We start from the raw sequence: 13,927 nt of genomic DNA on the forward strand, positions 1-13,927 counted from the left end.
GTTTAATGAAGACACGGTTTCGCTTGAACACGATGCAGAGTTCTCCTGGAGAGCCGCTGCACAATAGTGGAAAAGCACCTGACGCTACCGAACTGCACGCTTAGAAACGGCCATGGCAGTAAGTTTTATGTTATGCGTATTTTTCATCACAATTTAAAATGTTTCGAAGTATTTTGAGAAACGAACAGGACGTGGTTCCATAGGGTAGCAGTTAGCACATCTGCTTTACGTGCAGGTCCTGGGTTTGTGCCCCAGTGGAGCCACAGTCCATGGCCTGTGGCCATGCCACCCTGAACAAGCCCGATGTCTGATCTCGGAAGCTAAGCAGGGTCGGGCCTGGTTAGTACCTGGATGGGAGACCACCTAGGAAGACCAGATGCTGTAGGCGTAAATAATAATAAATAATAAAAAATGAAAAAACGAACAGAAGCAATTATGTCATTATGTTAAGGTTTGTTGGAGCTGGACACTAGGTCCATGGTGTTCATTATATTGTTCTCTGCCCTTTCATGAATATTTAAAATATTCCGCAATCAGGAAAGAATTCTGAAAGTAGATACATGGGCAAAAAACTATGATCTAGAATTGTTTCTTAGCTATTACGCAAATCTTTAGACTTTCAAAGCAGCAATAAGGCCTCACTTAACTTTTTAAAATTAAAAGCGTACCTAGTACATATATGCCATTTAAAACCGTCCGCACTATTGTTTTGGTGATCTGTTGCTGCTCTATAAGCCACGCCAGACTCAGCGGTGGAGAACAGCCCGCTGTGATTATTGGCTTTGGTTCCGGGGGGCACCGGGCTCGGCTAGGCAGTTCTTCTTGGCTCACTCGTGGGCCTGGGGTCAGAGATGGCTGGGGGGCCAGTCGCACATCTGGCAGTTGCTACTGGTTTTGGCGGAGCCTCGGCGTCCAGAGCATGACACAGAGCACCTTCGTGTGCTCTGAGTTCCCTCCTAGCGTGGCGGCTGTGCTCCAAGAGCGAGCATGCCGTGGGGACCAGGTGGACCCTGCAGCGCTTCCGTGGACTTCTTCGTCCTGGACATTTCATTCCATCCATTAGGAGCAAGTGCAGCTACAAGGTGCAACTTCAAGGTCACGTTGTTAGAAAGGGAGCTGGTCGTCCTCCACGCTCTCTTTTCCGCTTTTCCCTTAGTCTGGATTGTTGGCACAGGGCTAGCGAGCCAGCCGGGACCCTGGGGGACCACGAAGCAGGAGAGAGCCTCCCACGCGGAAGGGGAAGAGGATTCATTCCACCTTTTTGTTTTGATTTTGCTTTTTTTTTTTTTAATGTGGTGAGAACCACATTACATCCAATGTGCTATCTCCGCCGCTGTCCGAGTGTGCAGGAGTGTTCAGGGTATGCACATCGTTGCATCACGGATCTCCAGAACTTTTGCATCTTGCACGACTGAAACTCACTAAACGACAGCTCGGCTTTATGGAGGTTCAGTCTGGCTCGAAAGGTGATTTCTTAAAGGAAGAAGCGTTTGTAGGAATGTAGGAGTTCGTGTTTTGTTTCTCTTTAAATAAGAACTCAGTTCCTCTCATCAGCTCTGTGCTGGGCAGAACTCAAATTTCAGTTCTGTATTTTTCAGAAATTCCAAAGAATGGAAAAGATAACAACAGCGCTTCTGCGGTAGAATCCCTCTCCCCTTTTAGTTTAGAGCCCCCAGGATTCCATCAGCTGGAGACACCTGATTCCATCAGGTGTTTCCAGCCTCCAGTGACACCAGGTGGCCCCTCCAGGCTAGGTGCCAGTCTGTAAGATGGAGATGGGGTAAGGAGCCGGCTTCCAGGCCACATTGTTAAAAAGGAAGCTGGTTGTCCTCTACTCTCTCTTTCCTGTGTCCTTCGAGCTGGCACGTGGACAGGGTGCTGGTGACCCTGGGGGTGACAGTATCGAAACAGCAGGAGGCTGGGTCCCTGGACGACTGTGGGAAGCAAAGTCTCCCATCTGTGCTGGACCACTAGCCACCTCTGCACTGTTAAGTCCAGGAAAATAAAAAATTGAAAGACCCTATTTCCCCTTAAAATTTAATAGAAATATATTCCTAATCTGTTGGAGCCTCTGTATTTTGGGGTTTCTTTGTTATAGAAGCTTAACTTATGCCCTAATACAGGGGGCTCTCTCCTTTTTTATACAACTTTAACTTGTGCATTTTCGACCAGTGGTTTTGACTGACGTAGGAATTTGTGAGAACAGAAACTGTGCCTTCTCATTCACCGTTATATTCTAGTGCCTTCCAGGCCGTAGTAGTTGAGTGGAAATGGTTCTCAGACTTCACATGATAAGGCAGATCGTGGATAATAATGCAGACTTCAGATGGGGTAAAAGGGGTCAAATATGTGGTGACGTTAAAGAATTAAAAATAAATTAATTAATTAAAAAAATAATAATGCAGAGTTCTTGGGGTCTTCACCCAAATCTACTGAATCAATCTTTGGACCTGGCCAGAAATATACAACATTACATATAATAGAAGAAAAGATCCAATTTACAAGAGCCACCGTAATGATAAATTATTTAGCAGCGAACTTCCCAAGAAATGTGGAGAACAGTAATGTAAAAGTGTTAAAATTCTACTATTAAATATAAAAGGGGGCTTGGATGAGTGGCAAGACAATATTTGTTCTTAAAGAGAATTAGTTTGGAAAGATGTCAGATTTCCCTACCGTTAGCCAGAAATCAGTGAAATTCCAAGGAAATAACCAGCAGGAAATTTGGGGGAACTTGAGAGAATGATGTTGAAGGACATTAAAAAAATGATTACATAAATATTTCCAGAAAAGGTCTGAAAATGAATAATGGGGGAGGACTAGCTTTTCCAAATATCATAATGAATTATAAATGTGGGGTATTAGACATAGTTGGCACTAGACCAGGAACGGGCAGACTGAGCAGTGTCATAAGAGAGAAAAATCCAGAAAAAGACCAAAGTAGATAGAGAAACCGGTATGTGAAATGGTCTTTTCATTCCATGGGGGAAGGATTAAAAATATATTGGGTTAGGATAACTGAATTCCTTTCTTATTCCATAGCTGAAAACAAACTAATTCTAAATAGGACAGAGATTCAAAAATAAAATACCTATAATGTACTACATACTCGAAACTAATTAAAATAAATAAATTTTAAAAAAAACGAACACCTACGAAACACTGGAAGAGAATGTAGTTATAAAAATTCTTAGTCCGGGAGGCTTTCCTAAATGTGACACAATACCAAGAAGACAAAGAGTAGATCTGACCACGAGAAAATCAAAGTTCATCTTTTGCAAAATATCAAAAGCAAAACCTAACTGGAAAATGTATTTGCCAAACTCCTATGCCAGGCAAAGAGTTGACGTGCTTCATATACAAGGAGTGGCTAACAAACCAGCCAGGAGGAGAACCGACCCCAGGAGGTCGGAATCCGCAGGAGAAATGCAAACGGCCAACAAATCTGCGAAAAAATGTTCGGCCTCATTGATGCTGAAAAGAATTGCAGAGCGGGAGCTATGAGCAGATGTCACCCCTCGGGCCTGCAAAAGTGAAGAGTTTGACGATAACCAGCTACCGAGGATGCAGGAGGAGCCACTTGCGTATATTGGGGTCGGAGTATAAATGGCGACGCTCTATTTGGAGAGCGGCTTGGAAAAGCTCCGCAGGATGAAAAAGGTGCATCCTTTGGGTCCAGCAGGCACACGGCCGGGGCTTCGCCTCCAGGCCGTGCGCCAGCCTCTGTCCCCCACGTCCTCCCCCGGGCAGAACCCTCTCTCCTCTGCAACACAGGGGTCAAGACAGGGGTTAACACAGGGGGCATGTCGGAATGTCAGTGGACCCCACCCAGCGTGACGGAGGAGGGGCCTCCATCAGGCCCCTAAACGAGACTTTCCGGTGACTTCTGAAGAGAGACTGGAGGACGAGTAGGAATTGGAAGAAGGGGAAGCAACAGGAGAGGCTTCCCAGGCGGAGGGCTCGCCACGTGCGAAGGCGCCGTGGAAGGGGCAGCGGCCACAGGGCCGTGTGTGTGTCGTGTGTGTGTCACGGGTGTGTCGGCTCGGGTGCTCTCGGTGACAGGTAAGTGTAAACCCAGTCAAAGGGGACTTTTCGCAACAGAGAGCTTTGTTATGTTGCATCGGAAGCGAGAAATCGGGCTGCTCCAGATTGGGTTAACTCGGCATCGGAACGTCACCCCCAGCCTTCAGGTTCTGGTGTTTTCCGTCTGCTCGCGGAGCACAGAACCGCATTAACTCTGACCTGTGGCTGCGTCACAGTCTCATCCTTTGGTCCATACATGGCCCGCTTACACGTAAGAGTTAACTGGGCTCCGTCTGTATGAATATCCAGAATATTCATACAGGGCCGCGCCCCCTCCGAAGGCTGCCGGGAGGTCCGTTCTGGCCTCCTCCAGCTCCTGGTGGCTGCAGGTGCAGCAAGCGTGGAGCCGCAGCCCTCCAGTCTGTGCCTTCGTCTTCACACGACCTCCTTCCCCGTGCGTCTGCGCGTGTCCGTGCGTCTGCGCGTGTCCGTGCGTCTGCGCGTGTCCCCGCCTCTGCGAGGACACCAGGCTCACTGGATTCAGGGCCCACCCTCCTCCGGTGTGACCTCACCTTCGCTCGGTCACATCCGCAAAGACCCCACCTCCACATTAGGTCACATTCACGGTGCCAGGGCGCAGGACTTGACCGTCTCTTTACGGGGGGGCACGTGATTCTGCCCACTACAGACAGGAGAAGGGAAATGACTCAAGAAACATCAAAACAAGAGAAATCTTGGTGCTCGCTCGGGGGAGGGAGGAGCGGAAGGAAGGAAGAGGAAACCGCCCCCTCCCCGCTGTGACATAAACCCGAAGGGACCCTGCTGTCCTGTCCCTCCCTGAATCGAGGGCCTTGCGATAGTATTTCAGGAACTTGAGTCGAATATCTTAGAACCAGTCGACAGTTGCTGAAATAAGCTCCTTCCCACCTGGTGACTTTTCTTTCTTCCCTGTGGGGCTGGGGAGAGGGGAGCGTGAAGGGAAGGTGCCCAAGAGAAGGTGTCTCTCCCCAGGGAGCCCTGCAGTTGATTGCACTAACTCCAGTTCAGGTGACACTTTAGAGCCAAAATCAAGTTCAAGGTCCCAGGGCCCAGGGACATCTGAAGCTGCTCCAGATCAGCTGCCTCCAGGAAAAGGATGAACTGGGAGATGGTGTAGGGTCTGTCTCAAAGACGAGGAGCCAGAGGCCCTGCCGGTCAGCACTGGATCCTCGCCAACCCCAGGGCTGGCTCAAAGCATCTGTTCTTCTGGAAGAGTCCTCTCTGCCCTCCTCCCGTTGCCCAGGGGCTCTGTCCCCTGGATCCTCGCCAACCCCAGGGCTGGCTCAAAGCATCTGTTCTTCTGGAAGAGTCCTCTCTGCCCTCCTCCCGTTGCCCAGGGGCTCTGTCCCCTGGGGGGCTGTGAAAACAGATCCCTGAGTCTCACCGCAGTGTCTGATGTGGCAGGTCTGGGGAAAGGAGGGAGAACTCGCGTTTCTGCCGGGTCCCAGGGGGCCGGGAGAACCCCTGGAGAAGCACAGCCCCAGGCCATGGGCCTGCGGCCCTGGGTGCACGTGAGCACCACACGGGGATTTAAAAACGACACCAAGCCCCATTCCGGATCCCGGACCCCGACGCCCGCCGACCGTGGGGCACAAGCTCTGGCACGCCTTAAGCCCCCTGGACTCCAATGGTCGGCCAAGCTTGGGGACAACAGCCCAATTCCTCCTTGTCCACCAAACATCAATTCAGACTCCACTTCGGAAAGCCTTCCCTGACTCCCCGACGTGGGGTTATTCATTCCACAAACCGACGTGGCCCGCGTGGGCCTTGCTGTGGGGACAGGCAGGCCCTCACCCTCGTGGTGCTTTCATTCAGTGGGCGACCAGGCCGGACAATGTCAGGGCATGGTCAAGATAAAACGAGATGACATGCCAGGGAGCGACTGTAGACGGGCGGGCCAGGCGAGAGCTGCCTTCACCGTCAGACCCGCGAAGAGCGTTTAAAAGCAGTGAGCATGGCATGTGCCAAAGTCCTGGGGTAGTCGTGAGCTGAGCACATGAAGACTGCATCTGAGGGAGTGAGGGGCAGCGAGGGAGGGGAGTCGGGTCAGGGCCAGAGCCGCAGGGCAGGGCCGAATGGCTCTGGGAGGGGTCTGAGCTTTATGCCTGTGCCCAACGAGGGCTTAAGCAGCAAGTAATGTGACCCTGTTTGCTTTGAAAAAGGGCCACTCGGTGACCTCTGTAAAAAAATTCTCCCCGAAGCAGATTCCTTGTCCCCAGAGCATTTTTCTCAGGTGTCGTTATAGACTCACTGGTGTGAAAATAAACGCCTTTGTCCCCATTGGCCAGGGGCCTGGTTGAGGCCTCGGCTAATGCGAGTTGCCCACAGGAAATGCTCAGTAAGCACAGTTAGACAAGTGGCCCTCTGAGCGAGTGTCCAGTGGCCCCCCTCAACACCAGCCACCCACCCTGCTCAGGCAAAGGTCTCAGCTGCTGGCGGCTGGTCTGGAGTGGCATTGCCATCCACTGCTTTCCAAAGAATCTGCTTCTCCCTGGATTCCAGCCACCTCTGGCACACACCTGGGCCGGGCGCCAGGAATGATTTCCCCTCGGGAGAGAAACTGGCAACTTCGCTGCAGCTCTACGGCTGAGTGGACTTTTGGAAGGGACAGAGGTCTTTTCTTTCTAAAGGATTCTTTGTACCAGTGTTGGGCCTGAGAACTCTCCTCTGCCTGGCTGCACACGGCTGTCATCTCGTGGAATGTGTCCCCAGGCAGAGGAGGGGCTTTTGGAGAGGCGGGGGTGATGACAGGAGCTGCCATTTACCGGGCAGGACAGAAAATGTTGCTCTGGCAGGAAAAAATAGCAAAGCAGATGGGGACTCGCAAATGGAGCTGTTTGGTTAGGCCGAAGCACCAAAACTTGGCTTTCGTTTTAAAAATGCAGTGAATGTCAAGCCCACACACGGCAAGAGGTTCCCTCGAGTTAGAAAGAGAAGCCTGAAGACTCAGCCCAAGTTACAACAAACTGGAGCTCGTACACTTTGGGTCTGGGAACAAAAGCCCTAAGAAAGAAAAAGGAAAAAAAAAAAAAAGGAAATGAGAAGAGCTTGGACTGTGGGCCTCCCGTGTACTTTTATTTTTATTTATTTATTTTCAGACGAGGCAACCCTTGGTTGACCTCACAGATTGCAAGGACCTTGTTGGCTTACAATCCTTTATATTTTTTTTTATTTTTTACGCCTACAGCACCTGGTCTTCCTAGGTGGTCTCCCATCCAAGCACTCACCAGGCCCGACCCTGCTTAGCTTCCGAGGTCAGACGGGATGGGGCACGTTCAGGGTGGCGTGGCCGCGGACCTCCTGTGTATTTTTAGATAGTCTTCCGAAACTGCTGCCATAATCATGCTTCCCACGCCCCCGCATGTCAGTTCTCGGAACACACGAAGTTCGGTCCCACCTCAGGGCCTTTGCACTTGCCGTGTCCTCCACATAGTTGGCTCCTCTTCGTTCCGTCCTCTGACTGAATGTCACCTTTCCAGAGACGCCCCGCCCCCACTCACTCGCTATCAAACCACTCTATTTTCTTTCTTTCTCGCCATCTCACGTGATCTGAAATGATCTCGTCCGCTCATTCACAGTGCGTCCACCCACTGGAACGCAGAAGGGACCTCTCTTGTGATCTCCAGTGCCCAGAACCGTCCTGACCCGCAGGAGGCACTCGGTAAAGTCGCTGAATGAATAAATAAACCAAGGAGGCTGCTGGGTGTGGCTGCCAGCTGCTTGCCAAAGGGTTTCACGTCTGTATTATCCACCGAGATGCTTTTGGCGGAAAGCGCTTGAAAGCACCGACTCAAATAGCTGAATAATGGAGATATTTATTATTCCCACGTAGGGGGGAGTCCTGAGATGGAGCAGCTTCAGTGTTCTCAGTCTCAGGGATCGAAAACATCCTCGAGGACCCGGATTCTTTCCGCCCCTGTGCCAGCATTTTTTGGCACTGCAGGATGGCCGCCTTCGGCGCAGGTGTCTCATCCAGGTGGGATAACATCCCCCGGGAGAGGTGCAGGAAGCAATCTCTTCTTTGTGTCTCTTTTTATCAGTAAGACGACTTTTCCCAGAAATCCCCCGGCATTCCACTCCCATGTCTTGTCGGCCAGAATTTGGTCACATGTCCTCCCCCAGCCAATCGTGATGGGGGCACAGGGTCCCCCTTTTTTGAGCATCTATGGCCGCTTGGAGCAAAGAAGACACTCTGCCATCAGAAACAAAGGCGTGGGAGAGGATGCATTTTGGGGAGGCAAGCAGTGGGATCTGTTGTCACGCATGTTTAATGTTTAATTTCAAACTCAGAAAAACCCCGTTGGCGGTGTGCCTAACAGTGGACCCCAGAGCGGATCGTGTTTTTAGCGTCCTCCCTTTAAACGACAGTTATTTTCAGTAAGAATCATTATTTTTTGGATTCCTTCGATAGTTTTAAAACAAACAAAAAGAAGAAATTTAATTTCTATTTTAAAGATGGTTATTAAAATATTTCAGGCGTGTGACTGAATTTGTGCAGTCACGTGTGGGTGGGTGCTTCTGGAATTCTCTGAACTACCTGTAGAATATGATATTTATTAAAGGGTAAGTAATACAAACGCGCTAACCACAAACGCGCTTAGCAGTAACCACAGCAATTGTTAGTGTAGGGAGTGGCATGCTTTTCCTGTAGAGGACCAGATAATAGATATTTTAGGCTTTTTGTGGCTGTAGGGTCTCTGTCATTACTACTCAACTCTGCCACTGAAGCAGAAAAGCAGCCATAAATGATATGGAAAGAATAGGTGTGTCTGTATCGCAACAAAACTTTACAAAAACAAGCTGGGGGCCAGATTTGGGGTAGCTTAGGAACTCCTGTTTAGAACTTCGGCCAATAGAGGATATTTTCAGGGGGATTATTTTATCACTAATTTTTTATTTAGAGTTACTGGTGCACGGTGATGATAAGAAGCAGACTGACTTTGAGTGGGTTTTATTATTGTTGTAAAATTATCTGCAGACAGTGTGTTGGGGGAAGGTTGCATGCACCCCCCTCCCTCGGTACACCTCTGACCACTTCTTGGAGGGCTCCTGGGGCTGAGAGGGTCAGCTGGGGTCGTGACCTGGGGCTGGAAGGAGTAGAGTCACTTTTCCAGAAATCCAGACTGGTTGCCCAGAGCCCTTTCCTGCGGCCCAGAAACTGCCCCCCGCCCCCCAGGTGGGGCCTCTATCAGGGCAGACCGGTGTCTGGTGTCTGGGTCTGTGTTGCTCTGGGAGAGAGGCCGACATGGGCTCCTCCCTCACAGTGGGCAGCCCAGGACAGGCCCGGCAGGGTGGAAGCACCGGTGGCGGGCTTGGTGACAGTTCGGACCCGGGGGGACCGCTGGGGCCTGGACCTGCCTTCCAGCCCTGAGCCCACCCCAGCCTCTTCTCATCTGCCGCCTCCGGAGTTCTGGATCCAGGGCCGACTCTCCCGTCTGCTGCCTCAAAGCTCGTTTCTCTCACGTCTCCTAGAGGTTTCTGGAAGCATGACCACAGCACCTGGGCTTCGCTGGGGGCCCTGCCCTTGTCTGTCTCAGGCTGTTGTTGTGATTGTGTAGATTTTTCTTTCTTTCTCTCTTTCTTTTTCCCTTTGTAAAGTTCGGGGGTGTTAAGTATATTCACGCCGGGCAACCATCACCACCAGCCACGTCCAGAACTTTTCGATTTTCTCGCAATGACACCGGCCCCGTTAAACTCTAATTTCCCACTCCTCCTCCCCCGCCCCGACCTCAGTCCCTGGAAACTTCCCTTCTACTTTCTGTCTACGAATTCGAGTAACCTGGGTCCCTCAGAAAATACATGTGGAATCATACACCACTTGTCCTTTGGGGACTGGCTTATTTCACCTGGCACCACGTCCTCCAGGCTCATCCACGTTGTAGCCTGTGTCAGGATTCCCTGCCTTTTTAAGGCGAAATAACGCTCCATTGTATGGACGAGCCACATTTTATCCATTTATCCCCCGATGGACACGTGGATGGCTTCCGTCCACCTTTGGCTCCTGTGAATAACGCTGCTGGGACCACGGTGAGCTCATATCCGTGTGTCCTCGATCTCAGTTAGTTTGAATGTACGCCCGGCCGTGGGGTCGCGGAATCACAGGGCACTTCTGAGTTTCGTTCATTGAGCTCCCACCGCGCTGTTCTCTGCAGCAGCCACGCCGTTGTCCGTGCCCACCACGGTGCGCCCGGCTCCGTGTTCTCCACATCCTCGCCGGTACTTCCCTCCCCAAATCCCTCCCTCCCTCCACTTGCTGTGTTTAACTATACAGTGCTCCCCCCAATCGCTGATTCTGCTTCCTGTGGTTTCAGTTACCTGCAGGCAACTACGGTCCAACAACATTCAATGGAAAACTCCAGAAATCAAGAATTCATACGTTTTAAATTGCACACTTCAAGAAGCGGGATGAGATCCCACGCGGACCCTCTCCGTCCCACCCAGGACGTGACTCCCCCGTTTGTCCAGCACCTCCACTGTCCCGTTCCTGCCCATCAGGCACGTGGGAGCCGCCTTGGTCATCGGGTTGACTGGCGCGGGATCACAGTCCATGTGTTCATGTCGCCCTTACTTTCCTCGATGACGGCCCCCAAGCACAGGAGTGGGGATGCTGGCGATTCGGACGTGCCAGAGAAGCGTGAAGTCTGCCTTGGAGTGGAGGGCGAGTCCAGCACAGTGAGGGAGAGCCCGCCCAGTCCTTTGTGACAGGACATTGTCACACCGTTCTGTTCTATTATTAGGTATTGTCGTTAGTCTCTCTTACGGTGCCTAATTTATAAGGTAAACTGCTCGTAGGCCTGGATTCCAGGAGAAGCAGAGCATAGGTAGAATTCAGTGCTCTCTGTGGTTTCAGGCACCCACCGGGGTCTGGGACCGCCCCTTCCCCGTGGACTCTGAATTCTTACCTCAAGGCTTTTGCCCCAGCTGGCTGGTCCCTCCGCCCAGAGGGACCCAAGTCCCACTCCCTCCTCTCTAGTTACTTCCTTTTTCCTCACAGGCTGGTTCCTGTGTCATCAGGCTCTGAGCGCCATAGCATATCAAGTAGGAGGCTCTGAAGACGGTTTAACTGAGGAGCAGTTTACAAAGTCGTAGGGGAGACAGAGGGGGCCGTGGAGACGTTCTCACCCCCAGGACCGAAGGTCGGAGAGAGGGGCGACAGAGGGAGCCTGGGTGGGGAGCAGGCTGTCTCGCCAGACCGTGTTTCCGGTAGCCGTGGCCGCGTAACAAACCACCTTCAAATGTCGCGACTTAAAATCGCTCCAGTGTCGTCTTCCTCACAGTTTCGTGGGTTGAATCGGCAGTTCAGGGATGCGGGGATGCCCGCCAGGTCTGAAGAGGCCTCTCCCATGTGCTGGATGCCAGTGGGGAGGTCCGCCTTAGAGGCTACACCGTGTCGCTTCAGCCAGGTCGCCTGAGTTGCAACGGGTCACCATGTCCGTCTGGATTCTGGGGGAGGGGAAAAGAAGGATTAACAGGCATCTGTAACCCAAGGAGCTCCCGCAGCAGGAAGCTGGGGGTTATGACCCCATTCAGATCCGCCCCCCGTTGGCCGAGCCAGCTAGAAACGAGAGGACAGGGCGGCTGCCGACCTGGCTCCCGAGGATCACCTTCTTAGGGGGACACCAGGGTGGAGGAGCAGAGGACATGACCTACCCTAAATTTCTTGCCCCGTCTACCTCTCACTTCTGATCCATCTGCTGGGACTGTGGGTTCTGCACCCCAAATGCAGCTCTCCCTGGCTCCCCCAACCCAGGTCACTGCAACCCAGGCCGCTTACGACAACCACACCTCATCCTAAACCATGCTTTTTACTCCTGATCCCCAAGCGCCAGTCAAGGAGACATACACTAAATAACAACTAAAGGAACTATTAACAGTTCTAAGACGAATCGTCTGAATCCACTGGGGCCGCTAGCAGAGCGCCACAGACGGGGCGGCTCGTAAGCCACAGGAGTTTATTTCTCAGAGCTCTGGAGGCTGGAGGCCCAAGATCCAGATTCCACATCCACAGGTGGCTCCTGGTTCCGAGTCCTCCCATGGCGGGAGAGGGGGGGCCTCTCCGGGGTCCCAGTTTCGTTCACGAGGGTCCCCTCTTGTGACCTCATCTCTTCCCACCGTTACACTAAGTGTTAGAATTTAACATATACATTTTGGGGGGATACAAACATTCCGTCTATAGTTGAAACGGGCACAAAAGTAGAGAAAATCGTATCATGAACCCCCATTTACCCATTTTTCAGATTCGGCAATTAGCAAGTTTTTTTGTTTGTTTGTTTGTTTTTTTACCCCAGCTGCTTCATCTACCCTTTTCTCTTGCAGTGAATTATTTGGAAGCTAATCTCAATCACGGCGGCCCTTCTCCCTGACGTCCTACAGTATGTCCCTCTAAAAGAGCATGGACATCATCTCATATCACCGTGATGCCATTATCACCCCTTCGCAGTTGGCAATCATTTTAAAGATATTTGAAAACCTAAATCAGATCGGGTCACGTTTTTTTTGTTTTTTTTGTTTTTGTTTTTTGTTTTTTGTTTTTGCTGCGAGGACTCCATGGCTAAAATCAGAATTCTTTACTGTGGCTTAAGAAAAAGGTGACGATATAACTTATTGTACAGACTTTGAGAGTAAGAGGGTGCGATCAGAACACTTTCGGGACAAATGGATAAACAGGTGTCTCGCTCTCCGAGTGCCATCTCTGTTTATCTGCCCCTCGAATAAACCAAACACCTCCTCGCTACAACAGCAAGGACCTTTGCACCGACTGGCTATTTTGCCAGAAATGTCCTCCCCCGGCTGTCAGCCTTCAGGTCTCACCCCTCTCCCCCACTTCTCTGTGGCATTACCTTATTTGTTTCTCCCGCTAGCACTTGGCACCATCTAAAATCCTTGTTTATTTGTTTTTGTGGGTTTGTTTTTGTTTGGTTTTAAAATCTTTCTCCCCGACTAAAAAGTAAGGCCAGGACAGAGGGAACCAGACTTGCTCACCATACGGTCCCCAGCCCCTGGCACAGAGTGGGTGCTTGGCAGGTGTGCTCCATGAGTGCATGAATGAATACGTGAGTGAGCGAATGAAGGAATGAATCCGTCTTGTCTCTGGGGAGGTACGGCAGAGCCACGTGACCTGGGATAGGACCCACCCTCGGGCTCAGCTGCTGTAGGCTGTGGGGGTGGATAAAGTATCTCTCTTCTTGTGACCTAGCAGAAATGGAGCAGTCATTAGCTCACAGTGCCAGACAAACCCTTTCCACAGACTTGCACCTTTGTCCTGGAAGGTAGTTTTTTGCTGGAGGCTTGGCTCTCACCGGGGAGGCGATGTCTCAAGTCCTGAGAGCTGGGGGCAAAGGTGGTGTTCATCTGCCAGCTCATACAGGAGGAAGGCAGCCAGAGATGCACGAGGTGGGGTGACTTTGCAGGAAGCCGGGACCTGCAGGAGCTCCTAGGGACGTTCGGCAGCTCTGGAGACCTCCACGAATACTCACGATATGACAGGGGCATTTTCACCTACCGAAGAAAGCAGTTCCTAGGAAGTCATGTGCATCAGCGTGAGAAAGTAGCACTTTAAATAACATCTGTTGGGCACAGTCCTGCCTCAGGGCCTCTGCACTGGCTGTGCCCTCTGCCCAGAAAACTCTCCTCCGGTTTTTGCACGGCTCCCCAGACACGCCTGCGTGGCACCTTCCTGCACTTCTCGTGGGTCTTTGCTCAAATGTCATCTTTTCACAGAGGCCCCCCCGGACCACCCCATTTAAATTTCAGCCCCCTGTCCCCATCAGTGGCACTTACCTGGCTCTCTTATTTTCCCCGTAAAGCAGGTGTCATACCCAAACACAGCATCGTTTGACAGAGGTGCAGTGGGAGCCACATATGC

The 13,927-nt window shown here is 51.4% G+C and overlaps 2 pseudogenes; one reads left to right on the top strand and one right to left on the bottom strand.

Annotated features, from left to right (window-relative positions):
* The first annotated feature begins 272 nt into the window (after nucleotides 1-272).
* On the top strand, nucleotides 273-388 carry LOC112478415 (annotated as a pseudogene).
* Nucleotides 389-7,240: 6,852 nt separating this feature from the next.
* Nucleotides 7,241-7,359, bottom strand: LOC112478409 (annotated as a pseudogene).
* Between the last annotated feature and the right edge of the window lie 6,568 nt (nucleotides 7,360-13,927).

The sequence above is a fragment of the Pteropus alecto genome, unplaced genomic scaffold, assembly GCF_000325575.1.
Source record: "Pteropus alecto unplaced genomic scaffold, ASM32557v1 scaffold213, whole genome shotgun sequence".
NCBI lineage: Eukaryota > Metazoa > Chordata > Mammalia > Chiroptera > Pteropodidae > Pteropus > Pteropus alecto.